The sequence below is a fragment of the Gorilla gorilla genome, chromosome 4, assembly GCF_029281585.2.
Source record: "Gorilla gorilla gorilla isolate KB3781 chromosome 4, NHGRI_mGorGor1-v2.1_pri, whole genome shotgun sequence".
NCBI lineage: Eukaryota > Metazoa > Chordata > Mammalia > Primates > Hominidae > Gorilla > Gorilla gorilla.
The window spans coordinates 110,615,492-110,641,340 of NC_073228.2; the positions used below are offsets into that span (position 1 = coordinate 110,615,492).

Genomic DNA, 25,849 nt, shown 5'->3' on the forward strand with positions numbered 1-25,849 from the left:
TGTTTGTGCATTGCAATCCACAGACGGGATAAAGTATAATTATTTAGCCATCCCCATATTGATACATTTAAGATGTTTTCATTTTTTTTGTTATGAACCTCATTCTTGTGGAAATAATACTGCAATGAACATCCTTCCTGTGGAAATTGGTGGGTATTCCTGTAAAATAGATGCTAAGAAGTGAAACTGCTGTATCATGGAATGTGTGTACTTTTGGATTTAAAGAGATAATGATGAATTGCCTTACATATGACTGTGGAATTTTACATGATAACCATCAGTGAATACTCTTTTTACCATTTCTTTGCCAGATCTTGCTATCATCAAGCTTCCATTTCTGCTATTCTAACGTGTAAAAATTTAATATCTCACTTGTTATAGTTTGTATGTTCTTAATTATTAGTGAGATTGAACATCCTTGTATATACTTATTGGCCATTTCTCTTTCCTTTTCTATGAGTTACCCAGTTATATCATCTATTTATTTTCTATTCGAGTACTAATCATTTCTTTGTAATTATTTTTTTAAATTGTGATATTATTTTTTGTGTATATTTTCTCCAGTGAGTCATCTGTATTTTGGTGTCATTTATGTACTATTCCTGATAAATGTTTTAAAATTTTATATCCACCCATGTATCATTTATTTCCTTTCGTTATTATGTCTTTTATTATTTATGTTAACATAGGCTTTTGTATTTTATATCTTGTTTAAACAGAGCCTTCCTTTACTCCCAAATTCATAAACATATTAATTATAATTCTTTCTAATACTTTATGGGTTTTTTTATGTTTAGGTTTATAATTCATTTGAAAATTATTTCATGAATGGTGTGAAATAGGAGTTTCTTTTAATTATGTGGAGTAAATTATACAAATGCAGTATGATTATGTAAGTATGCATCTATTGAATAAATCACTTTCTCCACAGATCTGAGACACCATATTTATTATAAACTTTTATAACATGATTTTGCATATGAACATGATCTGCTCTATTGGTATAGTATTTGTTCTTGTACTCATACTGTATGATTTTAAGGAATGATATCTTTATAAAATGTTAACCAATGATAGGATAATTCCTACTCCCTGGTTCTTTTTTAGGACAATCTTGGCTATTGAGTCTTTTCTATATGGATTTAAGATTATCTGGTCAAGTTCTACCAAAAACTTGTTAGAATTTTGATTGGAGTTTAATTTGATTTACAAACTAAGTATTGTCTTCTTGAGTATATTGTATCCTCCCTTATATGGATAAGGTATATCTCCCTATTTATATAGATTGTTTTTATCCCATTAATAAATTTGTAATTTTTAAATATATCTCGCACCCCTTTTTAAAGGGTTATTTCTAGGAAGTCTGTAATTTGTGGTGTTATAATGAAGCAATATTTATTTCATCTTATTATTATTTGGGGAATATATTTCTTCAGTGAGGAACTAGTGAGTTTCATCTGCTCATTACCCTATATCAAACAGAATTGATCATAGATTGAGTTGTCATTCATTCCAGTCTTTAAAACCAGCAAGCTCTGTGAGGACTGATAGTACTAAAGTTGGAACTCTTGCCAGTTAAATCTCTTGGGCTTCTAAATATCATGTTCAGAAATAATATTGCCTGAAAACATTGTTTGTTTGTCCTTTCTTCCTTTCTCATATTTCTAACTCATCTATCTTTGTTGACTTGACGTATTTGCTAGAAGCCTCAGAAAATGTTAAATACTAAGGGTTTTAGTGGAGATTTTAATTTTCCTTTAATATCAATAGGCATGCTTTTACTCTCTAACTATTAAATAAAACTTTACTGAAAATTCCTTCCCTAGGCTAAGGAAATTATATCTTGAAATAATTTTTAAAATTTAGAGTTTTGTAATAATAAAATGTATTTCACCTATTTTTAACAGGAAATAAAATGTATTTCACCTATTTTTTAACAGGACAAACTACTACCAGATATATGTATTATTAATAAAACACTAATAGGTTTTTCAGAAATCTTTCTAAATAATTATGATAGTAATAGCAGTTACAAATGTCTGTGTGCCTCATTTATGGATAATACGATAGATGTTTTTTATACACTTGTTTGATGACAGTACAATATTTCAGTAGTCCTTCTTAGATTATAAAATTTAAATACTATGCCCAAATTCACTCAGCTAAAAAATAGAGCTGAGACTTGAACTCAGATCTGAGTGATTACATCTGCCACCACACTGACATTGTAATCTGAATAGAAGTTAGTTTCATAATAAGCACCAGAATTAAAATATGCATGGTAATATTTAATATTTAAATGTCAGTACCATTGTTTATAAAATGCTTCTAACAACATCCATATGAGTAGGACTCTTCTACATCAAATCAATCTGGCCCTTGAGTTGCTTCTTGTACCTTAAATTTCAAAGAGGCATTGAAAGAAAATGTGAAAACATTACAATATTTCAGAGAAAGGAACCATGGTTCAGTTTCTTTGTACAGTTTTAAAATGTGAAAATATTAAAATACTGCCTATTTTAATTTTTTATATTTTATCTATCTTATTAAATGTGAAAATATTAAAATAAGTCAGAGACAGCAACTGTGTCTCAGTTTCTTTGCACTGTTATTCATAACCTTTTGCCCTGCTGACATTCAGCCCACATTAGCAACTAAATAACTAACCTTAATTTGGTTTGTATTATATAGTTCAACCCCTCAGTATCACCAGGGAAACAAAATGGAACAAGTCATATTCATATGACAATGACTCAATACATGAGGAATTATACTCTTTGGGTTTTTAGTTACAAGATACATTTATGAAAATATCTTGTTCTTAATTCTGAAGAGCCTACTCCTGTTTCACTTTGTTGCATCTCCTGAAGTTTCCAGAACACCTATATTACTTTACCCTTGAAGCTGGGACAGAATTGTGAATTGGACACATTTTCTTCTTAAGGATTTGTGTTTCCTCCAAGATAAAATGTGTTGAGTGTGTTTTTAAAATGCTACTTGACAGCTAGAAGTGAAAAATAGTGTAAATTCTGACCTTGAAGTTTTTCTATACACTTCCTTGCCACTGGATAAAGTACTTAGTTTATTCCATATGGAGTTTTCCATCTTGTTTCATATAATACAGGCTCAGTCAAAATAGTCTGTACATTAACTATATCACATTACAATGTTTGTTAACCTGACATTCAGTATTATAAAATGGAACACACTAAAATTTCTTAAAAGCCAATCTCAAAGTTCTATTGAATTTAAAATGCTATGTGTAGTACTTCTAAAATAAAAATGAATTATCTCATTTAATTTTATAAATCATTTCTGTACTTAATTCCTAGACATTAACCGCTTCAGGAATATTTTAAGCATACTGGAAAAGGGCTCAGATTTAAGTATATAAAAATACGGGAGGAATATATTTGTGGCCAATTTTAACCCTGACTTATGTGAATATACTTTCTAGATATTAACTATTGCAGGTACAGCATAAGATTTATTGAGAAAGATGCATGAAGGCCAAAAAAGATCATGTTAAATAGATAGCAAATTAACTAGATATCTGGTTTGTAGATTATAAGACAAGCTAAGTTTTTGTGAAATTACTTATAAAGATGAACTTAAGACAATGTTATATAGTGGTACAAATTGGCTAGCAAATAATAATAACAGCCTCTTCTAAAATTTTTACTGAGTTAAGCCTCTTTCTAAGCTCTTTCCATTTAATAACTCATTTAAACTTTCCAATAATCCTATGAAGAATTTACAGACAGAATTCCAGTTTTTCCAATAAGCAAATAGAGGCTTAGTGAAATTAATGAACTAGTAAGTAGTACACCAAGATTTTAAATCCAGGCAATCTAGTCCAAGAATCTGTGACCTGATATGCCAATGATTCAAAGTACAGTAATAATAAAATCAAATGATTATTAGAAAAAACGTTTTTGTTAATATTCTATTTGTCTTTTTGTAATGATACAAGAAAAAATGAATTTAATATATACATATTTGCAAGAGCTATATTGGTCATTGACAACTGTAAAAAAAAAAAAAGAGTTGAATAAAATTATAAAAATGACTCTGATGACCAAAGAAGCAATTTTGAAATTTCAAGACCTAATTCCAACAATGCATATGAGCATGTCTCTGGCAAAAAAAAAAGAAAAAAAGAAAAGACTTTCTGTCAAATAGAATCTCTATATTTCATCTCATAATCTTTCCCTCTCCACATGTTTCTCCAAGTCAAAGCCTGTGAGCCACATGAGTTCTTGGTTGCAGTAATAGAATCAAGGCTGGCTAACTGAACAATCAAAGGAATTTATTGGCAGAATCTTGGGTAAATCACAGATCAATTGGGAAGACTGGAGAACCAAGCTCAGAAAATGAGCAGGAGTCATGGGAAACTGGATGCCAAAAACATAACTAATACATTCTGGAGGATTAGTGTGTTTCAGACACTGCTATAGTGCATGCCTAACCTTAACATCACCACTGCTTCCAGGAATATTCTTCCCTGTCCTAGTGGTGTTAGTCACTTTCTCCAGACTCAAAGTCCTGTGCATGATTAGTGAACCTGGCTAATCTATCTGCATCTTAGCCATCAAACAGAAGAAAATGGAAGACAAGATTCTTCTTCCCTTCAAGACTTATACTATAGGAACCCCTTTCCCCAATGAGAAAAACAATTATGCTAGGTAGTCAAGAAATAATATGTTATTATATGGTCAGAATCTTTACTTTCCAGTATTCAAATACATCTGTCTTGGACCCATGCCATTTGTAATATTCTATAGCAGGGAAATTGTTAGGAAGTTGTAGATCATAATTAAGTCAGCTACTTCACCACTGAATTGATTTATTAAATACTTTTTAATATTTACTATGAGCCAGACACTGTTGTGAGTCTTGAAGAAATATTAACTGATTCAATATTCACAAAATCTCTGATGTAGGTACAATAATTAACCCTGATTTCACTCATGAAGGAACTGAGATACTGTTATGTAATTTACAAAGGTCACCCTCTAGAAATCACAGAGATGATATTTGACCAATGCAGTTAGGTTTCACAGTCTATGCTTTTAACTATTGTTCTATGCTGCCTCTCCCTGCAAGCCATGGTCTTCCATATGAAAATTCCTTGATACTAACAGCATTTTTATTATTTTAATCCCCAAGTAGGACAGATAACCAACTGAAGATTCATCATTCTATAAAAGCACATTATCTGAAACCCCAATAATTTTTTTTAACCAGGTATAGTCTATAGCAAGCGCTATCACTGCTCCATCAAGAAACCATCTCTGTCTCTAGTCATTTCTGTGCATCCTTCTTTTTCTTCTCTGGAATCTCTGTGCTTTTGCCTATAGCCTGCACCTGCACTTCTCCCTGAGGATTGCCATTGGACTGCTGAAACTGTTTTGCTTAAATAAGCAGACATACAGAAGTGCCCTTGAGATTTATACACCCCTGAAGTGGGCCTTTTTCAATAACTGATTCACACAGAAGTAGGAAGCCCAGCACCATTGCCTTGAAGAGGACAATCTCTAAGGTGTAACTTAAAAACCCTAGAAGAAAACCTAGGCAATACCATTCGGGACATAGGCATGGGCAAGGACTTCATGTCTAAAACACCAAAAGCAGTGGCAACAAAAACCAAAATTGACAAATGGGATCTAATTAAACTAAAGAGCTTCTGCGCAGCAAAAGAAACTACCATCAGAGTGAACAGGCAACCTACAAAATGGGAGAAAATTTTTGCAATCTATTCATCTGACAAAGGGCTAATATCCAGAATCTACAATGAACTCAAACAAATTTACAAGAAAAAAACAAACAACCCCATCAAAAAGTGGGCGAAGGACATGAACAGACACTTCTCAAAAGAAGACATTTATGCAGCCAAAAGACACATGAAAAAATGCTCATCATCAGTGGCTGTCAGAGAAATGCAAATCAAAATCACAATCAGATACCATCTCACACCAGTTAGAATGGTGATCATTAAAAAGTCAGGAAACAACAGGTGCTGGAGAGGATGTGGAGAAATAGGAACACTTTTACACTGTTGGTGGGACTGTAAACCAGTTCAACCATTGTGGAAGTCAGTGTGGCGATTCCTCAGGGATCTAGAACTAGAAATACCATTTGACCCAGCCATCCCATTACTGGGTATATACCCAAAGGACTATAAATCATGCTGCTATGAAGACACATGTGCACGTATGTTTATTGCGGCACTATTCACAATAGCAAAGACTTGGAGCCAACCCAAATGTCCAACAATGATAGACTGGATTAAGAAAATGTGGCACATATACACCATGGAATACTATGCAGCCATAAAAAAGGATGAGTTCATGTCCTTTGTAGGGACATGGATGAAGCCGGAAACCATCATTCTCAGCAAACTATCACAAGGACAAAAAACCAAACACCGCATGTTCTCACTCATAGATGGGAATTGAACAATGAGAACACATGGACACGGGAAGGGGAACATCACACACCGGGGCCTGTTGTGGGGTGGGGGGAGATGGGAGGGATAGCATTAGGAGATACACCTAATGTTAAATGATGAGTTAATGGGTGTAGCACACCAACATGGCACATGTATATATATATGTAACAAACCTGCACGTTATGCACATGTACCCTAAAACTTAAAGTATAATAAAAAAATAGAAATAAAAAAATAGAAATAAAAAAATCCCTCAGGAAGCAGGCTAAACTTACCCTCCTTAAGACTTGGACTGAAATCATGTTCATGCTTGCTGTCTCCTTTCCCTGCTCTACTTGACCCATCTTTTAAATCTTGAGAGCTATTCGTTAACAAATCTCTCACACAGAAACCTTCACCTTCTGGAGAAGCTGACCAATGATGGACCTGGAGAACACAGAGACAGTCACTGATTAACTTAAGTGCAAAAATGATGCATTGGAGGCACGTTGGACAATTCATGAAAGTACTAGGAAGTTTAAAACTGCTGCAGAAAACTGATAGGGAGCAACGTGTCTGGAATCCAACAACATAAGAAATTTCAAGCTATAAAATATGTAACTCTACAGTTTACACACACTGGCATCACCACTACTAAAAACTTCTCACCACTAGTAACACTACCCCACACGAGTCATTGGCCCTGCCAATAGACTGTTAACCCTGACACTTCTAGTATAAAACTGTGCCTACCCTCTTAGAAAGAATAGGAAATGCCTGCCTGCTCCTCTTTAACAACTGGACCCATACAATGGGAAGAAAACCAAGTATTTGCTACATTCAAACCTTCCTAGGGTTTAATTTTTAAATACTCCAATTTTCTTTTGTAATTTTAATCATTAATTTCACTTTCTAGAATGTTCTTTTTCTCTATTATCTTGCATTCTCTATATATCTAAATCCTACCCATCTTGTATAATATAACTCAAAGGCTAGTTAGAGAACATCACATTGTCCCTGATTTACCCTGTTAAAAATTATCCCTCCATACTTTGGACACTGTTTAGTACTTTATCAATATCTTAATATTTACATCCTCTATGAGACTAAGTTCTTTCCGGGCATTTAACATGGCTTAGAAGAATATCTTGACAACAATTGGTATAATAAAATTTGTCTAATAAATTAGAGCAAGAGCTGGGGAAATATTAGGAGAGGGATTTGGTAGACTCAACAGGATTTAGCAGCTGATTAAATCTGGAAGGTGGAAGGAGAAGTTGTTACATTTGTTTTTCAGAATTCAAGCTTCAGTGTTTAAGTACAAGATGATGCCATTAGGATATTGAAAGAAAATAGTAGTAGTAGTCTTGATAACTGGAATTGGAATACATATCAACAATTTAGTTTGGGGCATACTGAGTTTGAAATTCTTAACATACTTTTAGGTTGACAAGTGTAATATAGACTAAAAAATTGAGCCTGAGACTCAAATCAAACATCTAAAATTAAGATTTAAGTGCTTTAAGAATAGAAATAACAATAGAAAGCTCCATAAGTAGATGAGACCACTCAGAAAGATAATTCGCAGAACAAGGAAAGAATATAAATATAGTTGACCCCTAAAAAACCTGGGGGTTGGGGGATGCTGTCCCCACATAGAGTCAAAAATCTGAATATAACTTTTGGCTCCCCTTAAATTTAACTCCTAATGGCATACTATTGACCAGGAGATTTACAAATGGCATAAACAGTTGATTAACACATATTTTGTATCATATTCTTATGATAAAGTGAACCTGAGAAAATAAAATGTTATTAAGAAAATTATAAAAAAAGAAAAAATACATTTACTATTCACTAAGTAGAAGTGGATCATTGTAAAGGTCTTATTCCTTATCTTCTTGTTGAGTAGGCTGAGAAGGAGGAGGAGGAGCTGGTCTTGCTATCTCAAGGGTGGCAGTCGTAAAAAACAATCCACATAGAACTGAACCAATATAGTTCAAACTCATGCTGTTTGAGGGTCAGTGATAAAATAGACTAATATCTACATATATTTTATACACCCAGGGAATATCTATTTTTTCTTGGATTTTTTTTTTCAGTATTTCTATGTTATATGGTTTATCTGCAAGTTTTTTCAACTTGTCATAAATCTCTACATATTTTTCCAATATATTTATTTTTAAAAATCCACGTAAACGTGGACCCACACAATTCAAACCTATGTTTTTCAAGGGTCAACTGTATTTTGATAAGAAGCCTCATAAAATGCCAACACTGGGGAAGCAAGACAAAAGGATGACAAGTAGAGGGATAGCAGAGTAGAAGTGAGATTGGGAAACCAGTGCATTTCAGAGATCAAAGAAGGACGACATCCTAGAAGAAACCATCTTTTGTGCTATCTGTGTGGCCCCAATTCATCAACATTTCTTGCATTAATATTCTTTGCTTTGTAACTTTACAGTTCCTGACACAAAAGACAGAATGTGCTTTCCAACTCCTTGACATGGGGTCAGCCATGGAACTTAATTTGGCCAATGAAATATGGACAGAAGTGAGAGTGACCAATTCCAAGGCTAGGCCTTAAGAAGCTTCACATATTTCCACTTGCCCTCTGGGGCTTTTTGCCATTATCATGAGAAGAACATGCCCTGGCCGGCCTACTAGCCCAAGTAAAATAATAGACTCATGAAGCATACTTGGATTTCTTTTGCACATAGAGATGCCCCCAAGCCCAGCCAGGAGCAGAACAACCTCAGCTGACTCACAAATGTGAATAAAATAAATGTATGTTGTTGTATGCCACTGTCGTATGCCATATGTCATTAAGGAACTTAATGACAAAGGACATTGGTGACTTCAGCAAAATCATTGGCTATGTGCCAGTGGGCCAAAAATCTGCTATCAGTGGCTTGAAGGATAAATTAAAAAGAGTAGAGTCGACGGGAAGCTGGTCATTGAAGGGCTGCAACTAATTGAGATAATAACTTTATGAAGACTAAATATAAGCCCAAAACAGTGCATGGTTCCATATACTTATTTTGAATGCATAACTCAGGGAATGGACCTTCACATATATTAATACATGTTGACATTTAAAGTATTAGTCATTAATGGAGAAAATTCAGACCAGAGAGGGAGCTGATTTTGATTAAGATCTGTCTTTGACATGTCTGCTTAAATTATGTTGTATAGAAAACATAGTCTTTATTGTGCACTTAGAAATTATCACATAATACAAACTTCCCTTCTGCAGAAGAAAAACTACCAGGATTTCACCTTAGTAATAGCAACTATATAAACTGTAAATAACACATAAGTAGAGGAAACAAGGTGATTCACGCAAGTGATAAAAAGAACAGTTAAATATTGGCAATTTGGTTAATTGGCCCATATGCAAATTAATAATGCTTTAAATAAGGAAAACACATCATAGGGCATGACTGTTCATTTATTTTGACATTTTATAATTTAGTCTAATTATTTGTGAAACTGTAACCCATTCAGCTGGCCTTTGGTATAGTTTGTGAAAAATAATGACTTATGAAAAATAATGACATTTAGTCAAAGAAGCACTTGCTTCCACTTTCTATGGTACATTCAGGCAAGATACTTAGTGCAGTAATTAATTAAAAACTAAAATGTCAAATCTTACCCACATCTCTGTACATTAGCCAAAGATACATATGGACTCTAAACCAGAGAATTCAAAATGGGTTCTTAGTTAAATCCATGCATTTCCAGAGACAAATCTGTGAAATTAATTCTGTGAGCAATGCATATTATGCCTACATATTATGCCTACATATTATGCCTAATTATTAGCCTTGTATATCAAATACACTTTCATTTAGATTAACATGTCTGATTTTACCATTTTATCAGTTTATTCAAACTTTGTATAATCTTACATTTCAATGTACTGCACATATCTTCATTATTGACACTTTGCCCCTCGAAAACCAAAGAGTAATGATACAGGGGACTTTAAACTCTATTTTAGCTAATTCATATATTAATACCATACTTTGGAGATGATTATTTTAAGAAGTAATCACAGATTAGTTTTTCTTAAATTGTGCTTGTTTCATTTTTGAGTAATTTACTTCATATGAAATAATTCCTAGTTTTGTCAAGGCTGCAAATGTATTTTGCTCACAGCAAATTATGGAGACCACATACAAGTGCAACCTAGCAACATTTCCTCCAATTTGGTTTTCTAAGTAAACAAAGCCTGCAGCACAGTCTTTCCTTAATGAGGGACGAATCTGAGTCTTTTCTGATAAATTAAAGGGCTGCATTTATTAAACAAAGATGATGTTATTGATTCAAAGGGCAAGCTCTTTAAGCAGTTTTTTTTTTAATTGTTGTGCTGATCCATCTACGTTTTACATTTTACTTCCCATTTTAGCAATACACATTTTATAAAATGCCCAGCGAAGCTTAGAGGCTTATTAGAGGCATAGCATGATACAGTACTCACTGGCCAATGAATAGTGGACCTCATGACCTTGGCATTATTAATGGCAAGTTGGGCTAACTGCCTGATAGGCACATTAATTTCAGTGTCAACATGAAGGAGAATTTCCGTCTGAAGTAATATAAATTATATATGTACAACTAAAAGGAGAGACTAGCAATATAAATACTTGGAAGTAAATTTTTTAAGTTAAAAAGAAAATATATTTTTTCATCTTCTTTCTATCCGTGCAAATAAAATTTTTTTAGAAAAGTAATGACATTAATCTGCACTTGCAAAAACAGCAGCCCATGAGACATTCATTTTGAGGGTTGCAGTCCTCTTTAATTGCATGAGCAACATTAACTCATAGGATAGAAAGGTGCCATCAAATCTTGTTCATTTTCCTTGCATAAGATGTACTTCTAACTTAATAGAAATTCTGCTAGGAATACCTAGCAGATTGAACATGAAACACTTCCTTAGTAAGATAATAAAATGTTATTTTACAAAGATTATCTCCTGTCATTTCTGTAGATGTTCCCAGTCCACTTGAAAATACTTTGAATTTTGTCATTATTGAATGTAGTGCACACAATATGAGAAGTAGGCCAGCTTTGTTAATTGTGTTCATATTTTCTACATCTTTACTGATTTGTTTTAGCTGGAGGTATTATCAACTCTTGAAGTTTTGTGAAGGGTAACTTTATATGTAGTTTGAAACTATGTATTGATTGCACAGAGATTTAGAAAGGTCATATTTTCCCGTTGATTTACTCCTTCGTCATTATGAAATGTCATTCTTCATCTTCAGCAATGCTTTTAAAACTTAAAATCATCTTGGATATTGATAAAGCAACATATATTTTTGCTTTATATCCACATGACATATCTTTTATTCCATCTTTTGGATTTCAGTCTATTTTCTTGTATTATGGTGTTCCTCTTAAGAGCAACATATACTTGAGGGTTTTTTTTCTCAACCAATCTAATCTTATCCTTTTCTAGAAATATTTTGTGCATTTTCATTGAATGAAATTTAAGATATATTTACTGTCATATCTGCCATTTAATTACTTGTTTTCTCTTTGACCAGCCTGCTTTAAGCTCTCATTATCTTCTTTCTTGTTTTCTTTTACAGTTTTAACCATTCTATTTTTACCCCTAATAGTTTGTTAATTATAGCTTCTTTTCCTATTCTTTAATGGGTACTATAGATTATAATATTCATTCTTGAATCATTAAAATCTAATATAAATTATTACTTTCAGTCCTTCCTTTACAATAAAACTTTCTTTCCATATATGTCCTTCACTTTTGCACTATTGTTTTCATGCATTTTAACCATATATATATATATACACAACTGCGTAAATTATTATTCTTATTGTCTAAGTCAGTCAATATTCATCTACATGAATTTCTCCTTTGAAAGTCAGTCTTTCCTATAATTACATATTCTAGGATCATTTTCTTTCTACATAAAATTTCTCTCTACTTTTTTAGTGAAGTTTTGCTGCCAAAATATTCTGTTTCTGTCTAAAAATTCTTTAATTCAGCTGTATTTTATTTGTTTTTATTTTGTTTTGTTTTATTTTGTTTTTGAGACAGAGTCTCACTTTGTTGCCGTGACTGAATTGCAGTGGTGGGAACACAGTTCACTGCAGCCTCGACCTCCTGGTCTCAAGCCATCCTGCTCTTAAACCCTCTGTTAAACTCTTTATTTTAGATATTTCAATTTTCAGTTCTAGAATTCATATGTAAATCTTTTTTATAGATGCTATTTCTTTTCTTTCTTTCTTTTTTTTTTTTTTTTTTTTTTTTTTTTTTGAGTCAGGGTCTGTCACCCAGACTGGAGTGCAATGGTGCAATCTCAGATCAGTGCAACCTCTGCCTCCTGGGTTCAAGCAATTCTCGTAACAGCCTCCAGAGTAGCTAGGATTACAGGGCATGTGCCACCATGCCTGGCTCATGTTTTTGCATTTTTAGTAGAGACGGGGTTTTACCATGTTGGCCAGGCTGGTCTCAAACTCCTGACCTCAAGTGATCCACCCACTTCGGCCTCCCAAAGTGCTGGGATTATAGGCGTGAGCCACCATGCCCGACCTATAGATGCTATTTCTCTGGGTGAAATTCTCCATCTTGTCATCTACTTTTCTATGTCTTTGTTTATTTCCTTTGATCTATTAATTATAATTATTTTAACGTATTTTTATTAACTCCAACATTTGGACTGTGTCTTTTTTTAATTGTTTTTCTTTTGGATGTTGGCGTCTCTGATTATTTTTTAATTAAATACTGGATATTATGTATTTTAACATTTGTAGTGTTATATTTCTCTAGGAATGGCTTACTTCTCACTTTGCTGGACAGACAGAGTAGTGGCTGATGATTAAAATCCAATCAGGGTCTGAGCTGAGTTGAGGTAAGATAGTAATTTGCATAAGGTTCTAGTACTTCTGGTTCGCACTTACTCCTAAAACGAAGACCTCCAGGACTTTTAATCAAAAACCTGGTATATTCATTGGGGATTCTCTGGTAAGTTTCAAACTCTAATTTTAAGGACAGGACAATGAGACAGCAGAAATCTCTGATCTCCTTTTAAAAATGTTTCTGCTTACGTTTTCAGTTCCTCACCTTGAACAACTTCAGAATGGGGTAAATAATTTGAGGGTGAAACTGGCTGTGTGCCAGGTTAAGTTCTCCACTCATCCTTTCTCACTGAAATCTTGACACCTTATGTATTATCAACTTTGTCTACTCCGTTGCTAGAGGGTACTAAAAGTTCTACTCATATTCCTGTTCCCCAGAAGTTGCATTCTGTCCAGGCGACGGCTGAATTCTCCAACTGATACTCTAAAGCTAGTATTAACAAATAACTCCAGACAAATGGAGAAAGTTGACACATCTCACCTCCATTCTCCCCTTTCCAAAATCTTGACCTTTTAGTTCTTACTTTAGCAGCTTTCTCATGCCTTCACATAAGTGATTTTAAAATTTTTAATTGAATTTTCTAGTTGCTCTCACAATAAGTTTTGTTTATAAGTAGGTACTTCATCCTATTCAAAAAAAGAAAACTTTTTTGTCTTCATTTTCCATTTCTGAAATTATCTTTCCAGTCAAATGGAAAACTTACACAGGTTTGCTTCTTGTCTGTTTGCTTGTTTCTGAAACTAGATTTTTCTGTTATTAATATTTAAATGTATAAGGATGAAGATATTTAATTATTTGAAACTACTAGAGGTGGAGCTATATTGAATATCAATATTACATATTTGACTTATAAGTCTGCTTTTGCAAGCATACTTATGAAATGCTTTCAATAAATAAAAGCAAGTAGATGAGTTCCTAAACTGTCATCTATTCTGATGAAGCACTAAGCCATGCTGATTTTTGTACAATCAACAATTTTGGGAATAGAACTTAAAAATGATCCAGCAACACTCTTAAATTTACCTTCAACCTAAATGTAAAGGTTTACATTTAGCTGAAAAGTGCCATGTTTCCTAACTTGGGATTATTATAATTCGTTCAGTTATTTAGGACTTTGTTTCATGTTCTATTCATTCAAAGAAACCTGTTTAGGCTAGATACAGTTTCAGCTCAAAAGAAACATGCCATTACCTTAGAAAAGTAACATATAACTTCCGTGCTCTGTGCACCAAAATCAATAACTTTGTAATGAGGTATTAAGTTTCCCTACATATGAAGATGACAGAATTCTAAATATTACATTCTTTGGTTTTATTTTCTTTCTATCAATTTACTCTAACATGGGTTGGCTTTTGAAAATTAACAAAATGGACTTTTTTGCAAAATAAGCAGTCACCTAATAATTTATTTCAGATTTAGCTTTACAAAGAGCTCATGTGTTACACATTAGCTTCTTAACATTTAAAATAAGTTATTCTCATTTGCTTTCTCATCTACTAGTTTCAGATTGGAGTATATCTGCATTTGTAAAACTGCATATAAATCAGTATGTTTCACAGGGAAGAGCAGGAAAGACAATGAAAACAAATGACTTCTTTTTTTATTAGACTTTAAGTTCTGGGATACATGTGCAGGTATGTTACATAGGTATACATGTGCCATGGTGGTTTGCTGCACCAATCAACCTGTCATCTACATTAAGTATATCTCATAATGCTATCCCTCCCCTAGCCCCCCACCCTCAACAAGCCCCTATGTGTGATGTTCCCCTCCCGTGTCCATGTATTCTCATTGTTCAACTCCCACTTATGAGTGAGAACATGCAGTGTCTAGTTTTCAGTTCCTGTGTTAGTTTGATGAGAATGATGGTTTCTAGCTTCATCCATGTCTCTGCAAAGGACATGAACTCATCCTTTTCTATGGCTGCATAGTATTCCATGGTTTATATGTGCCACCTTTTCTTTATCTAGTCTATCATTGATGGACATTTGGGTTGCTTCCATGTCTTTGCTATTGTGAACAGCGCTGCAAAAAACATATATGTGCATGTGTCTTTATGGTAGAATCATTTATAATCCTTTGGGTATATACCCAGTAATGGGATTGCTGGGTCAAATGGTATTTCTGGTTCTAGATCCTTGAGGGATCACCGCATCGTCTTCCACAAAGGTTGAACTAATTTATACTCCCACCAACAGTGTAAAAGTGTTCCTATTTTTCCACATCCTCTCCAGCATCTGTATTTTCCTGACATTTTAATTATCATCACTATAACTGGCATGAGATGGTATCTCATTGTGGTTTTGATTTGCATTTCTCTAATGACCAGTGATGAAGAGCTCTTTTTCATGTTTGTTGGGCACATAAATGTCTTCTTTTGAGAAGTGTCTGTTCATATCCTTCGACGATTTTTTGATGGGATTGTTTGTTTTATTCTTGTAAATTTGTTTGAGTTCTTTGTAGATTCTGGATATTAGCCCTTTGTCAGATGGATAGATTGCAAAATTTTCTCTCATTCTGTAGGTTGCCTGTTCACTCTGATGATAGTTTCTTTTGCTGTGCAGAACCTCTTTAGTTTAATTAGATCCTATCTGTCAATTTTGGCTTTTGTCGTCATTGCTTTTGGTGCTTTAGTCATAAAGTCTTTGCCCATACCTATGTCCTGAACGGTATTGGCTAGGTTTGCTTCTAGGGTTTTTATGGTTTTAAGTCTTACATTTAAGTCTTTAATCCATCTTGATTTGATTTTTGTATAAGGCGTAAGGAAGGGGTCCAGTTTCAGTTTTCTGCCTATGGCTAGCCAGCTTTCCCAAAACCATTTATTAAATAGGGAATCCTTTCCCCATTGCTTGTTTTTGTCAGGGTTGTCAAAGTTCAGATGGTTGTAGATGTGTGGAATTATCTCTGAGGGCTCTGTTCCGTTCCATTGATCTTTATATCTGTTTTGGTACCAGTACCATGCTGTTTGGGTTACTATAGACTTGTAGTATAATTTGAAGTCACATAGTGTGATGCCTCCAGCTTTGTTCTTTTTGCTTAGGATTGTCTAGGCTATACAGGCTCTTTTTTGGTTCCATATGAACTTTAAAGTAGTTTTTTCTAATTCTGTGAAGAAAGTCAATGGTAGCTTGATGGGTATAGCATTGAATCTATAAATTACTTTGCACAGTATGGCCATTTTCACGATATTCATTCTTCCTATCCATGAACATGGAATGCTTTTTCCATTTGTGTCCTCTCTTATTTCCTTGAGCAGTGGTTTGTAGTTCTCCTTGAAGAGGTCCTTCACATCCTTTGTAAGTTGTATTTCTAGGTATTTTATGCTCTTTGTAGCAATTGTGAATGGGAGTTCACTCATGATTTGGCTCTCTTTTGTCTATTATCAGTGTATAGGAATGCTTGTGATTTTTGCACATTGATTTTGTATCCTGAGACTTTGCTGAAGTTGCTTATAGCTTAAAGAGATTTTGGGCTGAGACGATGGGGTTTTCTAAATATACAATCATGTCAGCTGCAAACAGAAACAATTTGACTTCCTCTCTTCCTATGTGAATACGCTTTATTTCTTTCTCTTGCCTGATTGCCCTGGCCAGAACTTCCAGTACTATGTTGAATAGGAGTGGTAAGAGAGGGCATCCTTGTCTTGTGCCAGTTTTCAAAGGGAATGCTTCCAGCTTTTGCCCATTCAGTATGATATTGGCTGTGGGTTTGTCATAAATAGGTCTTATCATTTTGAGATACAGTCTGTCAATACCTAGTTTATTCAGAAGGTGGTAATAACAAATGCCTCCAAGCTAAAGGAGCATGTTCTACCCCAATGCAAGGAAGCTAAGAACCTTGTAAAAAATGATTAGAGGGAATTTCTAACTAGAATAAACAGTTTAGAGAAGAGCATAAATGACCCGATGGAGCTGAAAAACACAGCACGAGAACTTCATGAAGCATACATAAGTATCAACAGTCGAGTCGATCAAGCGGGAGAAAGAATATCAGAGACTGAAGATCAACTTAATGAAATAAAGCATGAAGATAGGATTAGAGAAAAAAAGAATGAAAAGGAACAAAGCCTCCAAGAAATATGGGACTATGTGAAAAGACCAAATCTGCGTCTGGTTGGTGTACCTGAAAGTGATGGGGAGACTGGAGCCAAGTTGGAAAACCCTCTTCAGGACATTATCCAGGAGAACTTCCCCAACCTCGCAAGACAGGCCAACATTCAAATCCAGGAAATACAGAGAACACCACAAAGATACTCCTCGAGAAGAGCAACCCCAAGACACATAATCATCAGATTCACCGAGGTTGAAATGAGGGAAAAAATGTTAAGGGCAGCCAGAGGGAAAAGTCGGGTTACCCACAAAGGGAAGTCCATCAGACTAACAGTGACTCTCTCTGCAGAAACCCTACAAGCCAGAAGAGAGCGGGGGCCAATATTCAACATTCTTAAAGAAAAGAATTTTCAACCCAGAATTTCATATCCAGCCAAACTAAGCTTCATAAGCAAAGGAGAAATAAAATTCTTTACAGACAAGCAAATGCTGACAGATTTTTCACCACCAGGCCTGCCTTACAAGAGCTCCTGAAGGAATCACTAAATATAGAAAGGAAAATCCTGTACCAGCCAGTGCAAAAACTTACCAAATTGTAAAGACCATGGACACTATGAAGAAACTGCGTCAATAACAGGTGAAATAACCAGATAGCATCATAATGACCATATCAAATTCACATATAACAGTATTAACCTTAAATGTAAACTGGCTAACTGCCCCAATTAAAAGACACAGAATGGCAAATTGGATAAAGAGTCAAAACCCATCGGTATGCTCTATTCCGGAGATCCATCTCACATTCAAAGACACACATATGCTCAAAATAAAAGGATGGAGGAATATTTACCAAGAAAATGGAAAGAAAAAAAAAGCAGGGGTTGCAATCCTAGTCTCTGCTAAAACTGACTTTAATCCAGCAAAGATCAAAAAAGACAAAGAAGGGCATTATATAATGGTAAAGGGATCAATGCAACACAAAGAGCTAACTATCCTAAATATATATGCACCCAATACAGGAGCACCCAGATTCATAAAGCAAGTTCTTAGAAACCTACTAAGAGACTTAGACTCCCACACAATAATAGTGGGAGACTTTAACACCCCACTGTCAATATTAGACAGATCAACAAGACAGAAAATTAACAAGGATATCCAGGACTTGAACTCACCTCTGGATCAAGCAGACCTAATTGACATCTACAGAATTCTCCACTCCAAATAAACAGAATATACATTCTTCTCAGAACCACATTGCACTTATTATAAAATTCACCACATAATTGGAAGTAAAACATTCCTCAGCAAATGCAAAGGAATGGAAATAATAACAAACAGTCTCTCAGACCACAGTGCAATCAAATTAGAAATCTGGATTAAGAAACTCACCAAAAACTGCACAACCACATGGAAACTGAACAACTTGCTCCTGAATGACTACTGGGTAAATAACAAAATTAAGGCAGAAATAAATAAGTTCTTTGAAACCAATGAGAACAAGGACACAATGCACCAGAATCTCTGGGACACAGCTAAAGCAGTGTGTAGATGGAAATTTATAGCACAAAATGCCCACAGGAGAAAGCAGGAAAGATCTAAAATAAACACCCTAACGTCACAATTAAAAGAACTAGAGAAGCAAGAGCAAACAAATTCAAAAGCTAGCAGAAGACAATAAATAACTAAGATGAGAGCAGAACTGAAGGATACAGAGACACAAAAACCTTTCAAAAAATATCAATGAATCCAGGAGCTGGTTTCTTGAAAAGATCAACAAAATTGATAGACAGCTAGCCAGACTAATAAAGAACAAAAGAGAGAAGAATCAAATAGACACAGTAAAAAATAATGAAAGGGGTATCACCACTGATCCCACAGAAATACAAACTACAATCAGAGAATAATATAAACATCTCTATCCAGATAAACTAGAAAACCTAGACGAAATGGATAAATTCCTGGACACATACACCCTACCAAGACTAAACCAGGAAGAAGTCGAATCCCTGAATAGACCAATAAGTTCTGAAATTGAGGCAGTAATTAATAGCCTCCTAACCAAAAAAAGCCCAGGACCAGACGGATTCACAGCCGAATTCTACCAGACGTACAAAGAGGAGCTGGTACCATTCCTTCTGAAAATATTCCAGACAACAGAAAAAGAGGGACTCCTCACTAACCCATTTTATGAGGCCAGCATCATCCTGATACTAAATCCTGGCAGAGACACAACAGTAAAAGAAAATTTCAGGCCAATATCCTTGATGAACATCGATGCGAAAATCCTCAATAAAATACTGGCAAACCAAATCCAGCAGCACATCAAAAAGCTTTTCCACCACAATCAAGTTGGCTTCATCCCTGGGATTCAAGGCTGGTTCACCATATGCAAATCAATAAACGTAATCCATCACATAAGCATAATCAATGACAAAACCACATGATTATCTCAATAGATGCAGAAAAGGCCTTCAATAAAATTCAACACCCCTTCATGCTAAAAACTCTCCAAAAAATGACTTCTCATATATACGTAAGCCTACTTTTCCAGTACAGCTTACAGATTGACATATTCTACCATATATACCAAACAGACAGAAGCTTTCATGTGACCCTTATGCATCACAATAACATGTTTAATTAACAAGTATGTCAGAAACCATCATTTCTTCTCAGAGAAGCCTTGTGTGAGTTTTCATATGAAAATAATTATCTTAATAGTGATTATTTTATTATCAGATTCAATATTAAAGAAAATAATTAACCAACCTTTAGTTCCTTCATTTTTACTAGGTTCAGGAATAGATATGTTGCAAAATGTCAAAAGTAGAAAATGATCAACTCCAGAAAAAAATGATATGACATATCAAGACCAAATAACCATAGAGATATTTTCCAAGGGAATGGGTAAAACTGTTCTATGACCCTTGAATCATTTTATGCACTTTAAGAATATACAGAGTGAAAGATAGAGACAGGAGGAGTAAGAGATAGAGATAGGGCTTTGTGGGGTATATGAATAAAGAGATGTATTTGGACTGAACTCTTTCCCCACTAGGCGTCCATACTTTCACACTCTGCAGAGAAGGAGAGGTATAGCAGGTGGCCATGAGGATATGTCTCCCAGACCTCCAACCATAGGAAGTGTAATTGGCCAAGACTCCCAATAGCTGTGCTGTGTTTGTATATAGGAAGGCTACAATTCTCATGAGCTGCTCCAAGTCAGTGACTTAATGAGGCAAGGATGTTATTAAAACCCCATTTTTTTAGGAGACACAGGACTTCTCTCAAAGCAATGGCTTTAGGACTCCATCATGGCTTTGCCAAATCTCCATCTGACTACATGGCAGTCTATGACCATTATATCCAATCTTCTCTCCCACTCTCCTTCTCCCAAGGTCAGTCTAGCATCATGTCTGAAGATTTTCCCAGACTTCCTGGCCCTCCCCATTTCTTCTACACAGGTTTTGACCTAATAAGATACCGTTCTTGGAGTATCTCAGAGGAACTGGACAAACACAGGAGGCCAACTTCTAACTATAGACCTAGTAAGATGTTCAAAAGGACCACTGGGAAAACTAGGCAATATGTTCCCTGTGATTGAAGGACCTAAAATATTGGATTTGGTTCATATCTGTAAAAGCTAGAGTGTACCGTGGCCTGTGGTCTCATTTTAATAAGATACTGTGATAAAAAAAAAAAAAAAAAAAAGTGTGAGTTAGCTGACAGAACCTACAGAGTATTGCTGCAGTGAGGTCTCCTTGCAATTCCAAATTTAGCCACTAAATGACAGCATGTTTCTCTTGGAACAGATGTATACCACTCTGTAGAGAGCTGGCATGCGATCATCTCGGGTCCTATAAAATTGACTCACCAAGAGAGACTAAAGATCTCATCAAAAAGAAGATAGAGCTGTACTGTTGATCCTCAGAGGCCAAAACATGGGAAAAGGAACTGCTGCAGGGAATAGTCTAGCTTCATCAAAAGCACTGGAGCAGTGGGAGGCCCAGCAGGAACCTCTGAAGAGTCTGTGAAAGGAAGGTATACCAAAAATGAAAGCAGCACTTAAAACATCTGTGGCCAGCTCAGCAAGAGTAGTTATATTTCATTACCTGTTGTTCTAGCCTCTCTTCTCTCCAGAAACCTGGAGAAATAACATCAGTATGGAGTGGGAGAAGAAGTGAGCTAACAAAAATGTATAGAACTGTCAAATCGTAGTTGCTTTATCTTACTGGAGGCTTCCAGGTGGAAATAAGAGAGGAGAGGGCAAATTGAAATTTACATTGTTATTATAGGTTGCATATGCTATTTGGTGAGTTGAATAACTATGTTAAACAACTCAAGTAATTCAAAGACTATTAGCCATAAACAGAAAATCCATGGAAAAACTGTAGAGCTTTTTTAAAAAGGTATGGGACATTTTCTTCCAATTAAAAATTCCATGTCATGACTCAGGTTTATTCAACCTACTGGTCACATATATTAATCTTCATGGAAGGTTAGTAGAAATATAATAAATCTATAGTTCTTAATTTATAGATTATTGACATAAAAAACATATTTTAAGCCACTTACAAGTAATTATCACCAGTAATTTACTAATATTATTTACATAGATTAGGAAACTATAAATTCACCATTGATATTATTGCCATGAAAATAGTTTAAATTATCCATATGTAGTACATGTAAGTATACTTTTAAGTATATTCAATTTGCTATTATAAACTGCTGCCAAATAGGCATGACCAAAAACATTAAAACTGTTTATTTTATAATAGTTCTACATTTTACTATCAAAAGAAAGCAAAATAATATAAATAAGCCACAGTAAGATCATTATAAAAAGGGGGATATCTGTTGTTTACCATAAAATGAAATAACAACATTGAAAGATTTTCTCTTGACTATTTAGCAAAAGATATGAATTATAGGCACTTTGAGCACATCTTTTTCTGAACAATTGTATATCTATAAACCAAAATGCAGACAATGAATGAATACAAACTGGATCTTAATGAACAGCAAGAATCCAAGAGATGAAAAACAAACCAAAAAAAAGGCCAAAAAAAACCACTAATGATACTACGTTTGCTATTAGGAGCTTTTCGCATTTGGATAACAATGGCATGATTCATGAGTTAACTAACCAAGTTTTACTTTTTTCCATCAACAAATTAAAGCTTTTTGCTAATTTTTTATGACCTCAATCCACTAATATTGTTTTGACTCTTCATTTTCAATTTTTACCAAATCAAGATGCTGAGGCTAACAATGAGGCTTCAACTTTTTACCTGGGAAGCTAACAGAATCTTCTAATTAATAATTTATTACAAAACAAAATGTTTTATGGTTTTCAAGCAAAACTAAACATTTAAACTATTGAAAAACTGTGCCTCCTCCTTAAATACTTTGAATTTTTTAAGAATAATGACTCTTCATGTGTACATTTTCGCTACATCAGCTTAATAATTTTACTTTGTTTACATTATAATATAGTAGTAAGTCACTGAGTATTGTTATATTTGAGCATGTATAAATATACATATATATATATTTTTTTTTTTTTTTTTTTTTTTTTTTTTTTTGAGACAGAGTCTCACGCTGTCACCCAGGCTGGAGTGCAGTGGCACGATCTCTGCTCACTGCAAGCTCCGCCTCCCGGGTTCACGCCATTCTCCTGCCTCAGCCTCCCGAGTAGCTGGGACTACAGGCGCCTGCCACCATGCCCGGCTAATTTTTTGTATTTTTAGCAGAGACGGGGTTTCACTGTGTTAGCCAGGATGGTCTCAATCTCCTGACCTTGTGATCCGCCCGCTTTGGCCTCCCAAAGTGCTGGGATTACAGGCGTGAGCCACCGCGCCCGGCCGCATGTATATTTCTAAGGATAGCTATATTTAAGGATGGTGCACATATTAAAGAAAAATTCATTTAAAAGCCACTACAGATAAATCTAGATTTTTAAAGTTCTCCCCATCTATATAAGTAAAATATTATGTTGAAATATGGTTAACAGGCCATTTAAGTCTGGCTAATACCCATTTTGGATGAATTTTAATGTTCTGACTTCTGGTGGCATATACTGAATAATAGGCCAATACATGGTTGCCCTCATCTGATTTCCGAACTTTAATTAAGGCCTCCTTTAGGAAGCTGACCCAGGAAGATCACTTGAGGGCAGAAGTTTGTGACCAGCCTGGGCAAAATAGCAACCCTGTCTCTACAAAAATAAATAATAAGAAGAGAAATATCACCAACACTGATCTATTTGTATATGGGAAAACCTGGGGTAAAAGAGGGTCATAGAAAATAGAAACCATTGGCCGGGCACAGTGGCTCACATCTGTGATCCCAGCACTTAGGAGGCCGAGGCAGGTGGATCACTTGAGGTCAGGAGTTCAAGACCAGCCTGGCTCAAAATGGAGAAACCCCATCTCTGCTAAAAATACATAGATTAGCCAGATGTGTTGGGGCGCATCTGTAGTCTCAGCTAGTCGGGATGCTGAGGCATGAAAATCACTTCAACCTGGGAGGCGGGGGTTGCAGTGAGCCGGGTTTGCACCACTGCACTCCAGCCTGGGCGACAGAGGAAGACTCTGTCTCAAAAAAAAAAAAAAAAAGAAAGAAAAAGAAAATAGAAACCATTTACTTCATTTTTCCCTCATCCCATTGATCTAAAATGTTAGATCTTTCAGTTTAGCTAGTGATCTGAGCGTTCATCTACCTCATCAAAGCAGTTGTCAATTTCTTAAAGAAAAAAATTGTAATCCTAGATTTTATGCCCTAGTAAAGTAAGAGAAACATATGATGCATGCACACAAGTCATTGTAAGAAAATTATTAAAACAAAAATTATTCTAAATAGCTAAGACAGATAATATAACAAAATGTAAGCATTACGACTACCAAAATAAAGATTAACTGAAGGTAACAATAATTTAACTAAAAAGGACTGGGTCAGAACCCTAAAACATACTAGCAAAAATGATAGACATCTAAATAATGAAAAACTTAAGTCCACTAATTTCTACATTTATGAAAATTCAATAAATATGGTTTATATTATACAACTGATAACTTCTATTTTCAATTTTGGAACTTACATTTACCTTAAATGTTTAGATTTAACTTTATATTTACATGGATAGCTTCAATGTTCTTCATTTTTAAGCCTTTAATTCTAATTTTTTATAATTAATGGAATATTTTAAGATTTGTTTTTGATTAGTTGGATTTCATTTGCAAATATATTTCCCAAAATTTACTGTTTATTTCCCTTTTTATTGCTTTCCCCATGATGCATGTATTTCACTTCATCCATGCATTACATTTGCTTGAATATGTATGTAACGTTTACCCTTCTCTTTTTAACTCCATTGACATGGCAATTTTATATTCTGACATTTAAATTTTACCAAACCTAAAGACGACTTGATTTTTTATTTTCTACAGGTTGTTTGCTTCTACCAATAGCAATCACTCTGTGTAGCCTTGCAAAGATACTCTGTTTTTTAATTAATATAAATGGTAGCACACTATAAATATATTTCTGAACTTTGCTTTATTTAAAAAATAAGAGTTCTAGTCAGCAAATGTGACACCTCCTGTTTGTCTACAATTTCACCACCACAGTATTTTCAACCTATTTATCTTTGCCAATTAACAATTGGAAAATGGAATTTCATTATAGTTTTAATTTGTATTTTATTTCTCTGATTATACATGGGGTAACTTGTAGTGTATTTAAATGACTTCTCTGCTGTTGTCTCTGAAATGTTTGCCATATAATTTGCCCATTTTCTGACAGGTTATCAGTTTATTTTTTTCTTTATTTCCTTCTTTCCTTCTTTCCTTCCTTCCTTCCTTTCTTCCTTCCTTTCTTTTTTTTCTTTCTTTCAACAGAGTTTCATCATGTTGGCCAGGCTGGTCTCAAACTCCTGACTTGGTCAGGTGATCCACCTGCCTCGGCTTCCCAAAGTGCTGGGATTACAGGTGTGAGCCACCACGCCCAGCCTTATTCTTATTTTTTACTAACATTTTATATGTTAACAAAAGGAAGCTGTTTTTATGTTAAAAGTTCCAAATATTTTTCCTAGGATTTAAATGTTTGCCTTTTCAGGTGTCTCGATATCATTTATTGAATAACTTCTTTTTCCCTCAATGATTACCTTGCCACTTTTGTCATGTGTCAAATCTTAATTCATATAGACCCTAATAGTCTCCTCAAGGAAACTGTTTCTATGTTCATATACCAGTGTTTACTGTTAAAATGACTAATTTTGTGGAATGCTTTAACACTAGTTTGATTTGTAATTTTTATTTATCTTTTTTTTTTCAAGACTGTTCCCCAAATTTTCTTCATTTTTTTACCTTTCACAATAAGTTATTGGGATTGCATTAAATGTCTAGGCTGACTCAGAGAAAATTTTAAACTTTCCTGGCTTGGTCTTCTTTTCCAAAAACAAAGTATGCTTTTTCA

General features: G+C 34.6%; 1 long non-coding RNA gene across 3 annotated transcripts in view; it reads right to left on the bottom strand.

Annotated features, from left to right (window-relative positions):
* LOC109026850 (uncharacterized) overlaps window positions 1-25,849 on the bottom strand; it is a 198,960-nt gene that overhangs the window by 7,762 nt on the left and 165,349 nt on the right. For all 3 annotated transcript variants that reach the window (XR_010133670.1, XR_010133672.1, XR_008679830.2), the window contains one exon: window positions 6,727-6,877. This is a non-coding gene — a long non-coding RNA (uncharacterized lncRNA). The remainder of the gene's footprint in view (window positions 1-6,726; window positions 6,878-25,849) is intronic.